Genomic DNA, 5,239 nt, shown 5'->3' on the forward strand with positions numbered 1-5,239 from the left:
ATCTTAGCATGTTCTCACCTCTCTGATCTCCTGCCTGCCTTTTATACAGACTCTTGTGATTAAAATGGGCACACATGGATAATTTAAAATAGTCATCACATATAACTATCAGTATGGTCAATATTTTCATTTTTGCCATTCTGATCGATAAAGTAGTATTTCATTTATTTCGCCTTTTTTTTTTTTTTTTTTTTTTTTCTGAGACAGGGTCTCGTTTTGTCACCCAGGCTGGAGTGCAGTGGTGTGATCTCTCCTCACTACAAGCTCCGCCTCCTGGGTTCATGCCATTCTCCTGCCTCAGCCTTCCAAGTAGCTGGGAAAACAGGTGCCTGCCACCATGCCCGGCTAATTTTTTGTAATTTTAGTAGAGACGGCGTTTCACCGTGTTAGCCAGGATGGTCTCGATCTCCTGACCTCGTGATCCACCCACCTCAGCCTCTCAAAGAACTGGGATTACAGGCCTGAGCCACTGCCCCGCCGGTCTATTTTGCATTTTTTTAATTTCAATTTTGAGTGTTTTAAGATTTTTTTGAGTTTTTGTACTTCTTTTTTTATACCCCGGTGTTAAGAATGAACAAATCTTTCACCTTTTAAAAATATTTCTTTTTCTGTGACCTGTTTTTAATATGCATTAATTTTTTATCAATTTACTCATCTTTTTATTGATTAGTTTGTGATTTTCATATGGTAACAAAATTAGTCTTTTGTCTGAAGTAGGTATTTCAAATATTTTAAAATTTATCTTTCAAGCTGTTTTTGTGTTTATTCAATAATTTTCTGGATTCTTTTTGTTTTTTATTTTTTGTTTTTTATTTATTTTTTTTGAGACGGGGTTTTGCTCTTGTTGGCCAGGCTGCTAGAGTGCAATGGCATTTCAGCTCACTGCAATGTCCAACTCTCTGGTTTAAGGGATTCTCCTGCCTTAGCCTCTCAAATAGTTGGACTTATAGGCACCTGCCACCATGCCAAGCTAATTTTTTATATTTTTAGTAGAGACAGAGTTTCACCATTTTGGTCAGGCTGGTCTTGAACTCCTGACCTCATGTAATACACCTGCCTTGGCCTCCCAAAGTGCTGAGATTACAGGCATGAGCCACTGTGCCTGGATGAATTTTCTACTTTTATAGCATAAAAAGTCAGTTTTCTCTTTAATGTTTGAGTATTTCCTTCCATGCTTAAAAAGACTTTATTTAATTGTGTGTGTGTGTGTGTGTGTGTGTGTGTAAAGTCAAGGTCTCCCTGTGTTGCCAAGTCTGGTCTCAAACTCTAGGGCTCAAGCTATCCTCCTTTCACCTTGGTCTCCCAAAGTGTTGAGATTATAGGTGTGAGCCACCACACCCAGCCAAATAAATCATAAATACTTCATTCTTGAACATTTTTACATTACTTTAAAAATATCTTCTAGGACTTTAAAATTATTTTTACATTTAAATGACTGATTCGTGAGGGAGTCAGAAAAAATTAAGACACAGAATTTTATTTTTTTATTTTATTTTTTCCAAATCATATTGGGAGATTTTTATTAACTTAAATTGACATTCTTAATTTTGTCTACAAGTCCTTGGTAAATATGCCTTTATTTGAAACAAACCTACAGGTGTTTCTTAATATGACGGAATCTGAAGACTTGCAGTTATCGGTGTTTCCTAATGATTAAAACAATGTTCAAATAATTACAAAGTTACTTCATCAAAATACTTAGAAGAATATTCTGAGGAGTGTTTGAAAGCTCTATTGATTGATACATTTATTATGTATTTGGTGCTGAAGATAAACACTTTTTACATAAAACATTGTTTTAATCTGGTCTACTAATGAGGCTAGTTATTAGATATACTGTATTTTAACACTAAAGAATAAAGCTTTATCTTCATATTTATCTTATTTATAGGACTCTTATCAATGAAGAACTTTGTATCCAACAATAATAAACTGGCAAATTGCAAGTTATGTTTTGTAGGGAAAGCAAAAAATACTGTCTGCAACAAAAGAGAGAAGATACCTGTGTTATACATGCTTCGTGCAAACAGTCCATTCTGAATGGTACAATTAAATGTAGACCAAATCCTTTTAAATGTTTGTGTGCCGAGATGGCAATTACAATCTCCACACACTAAAAAGAAAAAGAACAATAACACAGAACACAGTATTCTTAATGATTATAGCACATTTAACACCTTCAGCCATCCACTGGGTTTTCAGATCATATTGGCAACTGAAATTTCACATCCACATGTGCTTGCTTTGCTAAGGTCACCATTTCAGAGAGCTTTACAGCCATTCTAGCAGCTTCATCCAAGTCATCTCAAGCAAGTATTTTAAGTCTACTGTCGGCTATCTGTGCCTTAGCATCATCGACTTGTGTACCTTGTAACCGTACCACAACAGATAATTTCCAAATCTTTTACTGCCATGACTATACCTTGTGCAATAACATCACAGTGCATGATTCCTCCAAAATTGTTGACCAGAATAGCCAGTACCTTTTTATCTGAGGTGATAAGCTTAAATGCTTCTGTTACTCGATAGACTGTAGCATCACCACGAACATCAAGGAAGTTGGCTGGAGTCCCTCCATGAAGTTTTATTATATCCATTATGGCCACAGCCAAACCAGCACCATTTACTAGGCAGCCTATATTTCCATCGAGGCCAATGCAGTTGAGATTTGTCTTAGCAGCATCTTGGTCCCTTTCATCTTCCTGGGTCCAGTCCTGTAGATCAAAGATTTTCTTTTGGTGATAGGCTGAATTAGAGTCAAAATTGATCTTTGCATCCATACACAATACAGCTCCATCTGAATCTTCCACCACTGGATTTATTTCTGTCATGGTTGCATCATATTTCAGAAAAAGGCTGTAAAGCTAGACCATGTTTTATGCTGTGATTCCACAGTATTAGGTGGAAATCCTATCTTCTGTGCAAGCTGAAGAGCTTGTTCCTTTTTGATGCCTTCTTCAATATCAATAGTTCTTTAATTATTGCTTCAGGAGTCTCGGCAGCAACATCTTCAATGTTGACACCACCATGTGAACTTCCTGTTAATACAGGACCTTGAAATGACCTTTCCATTGTTATTGCAAAGTAGTAGTCTCTCCTGGGATATTTTCGTTCACAGACCAATACTTAGTTGCATATTCTGCCCTTCTCTCCCGTTTGCTTGGTAAACGATTTTTCCCCAATCATTTGTGAAGAAATAGCTTTTGCTTCTTCTGGAGAGAAAACTACCTTCACTCTTCCTTTGAGGCCACATTCGAATGTTCCTTTTCCTCTACCACCAGATAAAACTTGGGCCTTTATCACAACATCTTTTGAACCTAATTTTTTGGCAACTGCATAAGCTTCATCTGGTGATTTTGCCACATATCCTTTGGGAACGGAGACACCATCTTCTTGCAATAATTCCATACTCATGTATTCATGTAGTGAGAGATTCTTTTGCTGTTGCTGCTGTGCTTGGAGTCCATGGTTATTAATCCAGAACTTCCCAGAACCGTGCCCCAGAAAAGGCAAGTCAGCAAGCGCCGCCCGTCCTCCGACATTCCCACCCAGGACAGCTGAGCAGCGGCCCGCAGGGCCATCCGAGGCCGGTGGTTCTCAAGGATGGCGACGGACACGAGCCGACTGTAGAACATGGAGGCCACCGTTTCTGAGTCGGACCCCCAGAATTTTATTTTTTCAAATAACTAGCCCTCTCATATTTTGAAATATCCACCTTTCTCCCACACATACCCCACTCAATTCCCTTAAGTTCCAGGGTCCATTTGGGATCACATATTCTGTGATGTTGATCTGTCTGTTTAATCTTACTGTAGCTTATGAGTGTTTCCCTTACCTCTTTACTCAAACATCATCTGTCTTTCTCAGAACAATGTTTTCCTGAAGCACTCGCTAATGCTTTTCTCCTCCTTCATCCTCATGCTCCCAAACTTGGAGATGGAATAAGTGTTTTTCATATTTCTTATTACTGCTTCCACAACTCTCCTCTCTTTAAAAATACCCAACTTTAAAGTCTCAAACTGATTTTTGAGTCACTTCCACTCCATCTTTGAAATTCTTAACTCTCTGTCCTCCATATTCCTGTTATGATCTTGGCCATTTTAATGTCTATGTAGCTAGTCTCTGTTTCTGCATCTTCTCTTCGCCATTGAGCTTATCTTTCATGATATCCCACCAACTCCCACAATCATGTTCTTATCCTTTTCATGCCCAAAACAGCAACATTTCTTGATCCTCACTTCTTAGTTCATACACTTCCTCTTCTCGATAATCTTCCTTTACACCATACATGAATCATTCTTTGTTATGGTCATTTGCTAGCCTGGGCAGTACCAATGATAGTGATCCCTTCTTTGTCTCAATTTAAACATCCCAGTCTTCAAATATCACCCACTATCTAGTTTACTCCCTTTAGTACCCCATCTCTAATGCCTTTTCAGAATCTCACTTGTACTTAGAATTCATTCGTTGAATGTTTTTTTCAGTGTCCCTTAACCTCCCATGATACTGCATCTTCTTACTCAAACATTGTAATCAATCTTTTGCATACATTCTCTCTCTTTATGATACTCTCTTGCGAAGCCTGATTAACTCCAACTCTCCATCTATTCTGCCCCTGCACAGGTCCGATTGAACCTGGCTAGAGAAAGGACACAACCACTCTAATTGGTCTTCTTTGAAATTCGTGATTACAGATCTCATGTGGTCCCTTAAAGCTGCCTAGAAGTCAGGACATTTCGTTGGTTAATTCAGTCTCCCACTTTCCTAGATGAATGTTTCATTCTTTATCTTTTTGCCTCAAATACCCCAAAACATTTCCCTACATTCTCACTCTCAGCTAATGACCTTGTTTCATAGTTCAACAAGAAAATAGAATCGGTCAGAAAAGAAATTCCTTAATTCTACCACCACCTTGATTCACTTACCTACAGCACATCCTCTGCCTTTTCTTCTGGTTCTGTAGACGAATGTCCCATGTTCCTAACAAAACCTAAATCCTCCACTTAGGTAGGCCCTTTGACCATTCCTTTCTAGTTTCCCTTACTGATTTTACTTAATTTCCTTAGCCTCTAAGTATCATAGTACCTGGGACTATAATCCTTGGATCTCTTCTTTCTCTCTCTTTTTTTGTTTTTCTATCCACACTCATCACTTGGCAATTTCACGGATTTCTTGGCTTTCAAATATCATCTACTTGGGCATAACTCCCAAAATTATATATCCAACTCATAACTTTTCT

General features: G+C 38.1%; 1 pseudogene; it reads right to left on the minus strand.

The window, feature by feature from the left end:
• Positions 1 to 2,191: 2,191 nt before the first annotated feature.
• On the minus strand, positions 2,192 to 3,656 carry LOC104657602 (annotated as a pseudogene).
• Positions 3,657 to 5,239: the final 1,583 nt, after the last annotated feature.

This window comes from Rhinopithecus roxellana, chromosome 19 (genome assembly GCF_007565055.1).
Source record: "Rhinopithecus roxellana isolate Shanxi Qingling chromosome 19, ASM756505v1, whole genome shotgun sequence".
In the NCBI taxonomy this organism is placed as follows: Eukaryota; Metazoa; Chordata; class Mammalia; order Primates; family Cercopithecidae; genus Rhinopithecus; species Rhinopithecus roxellana.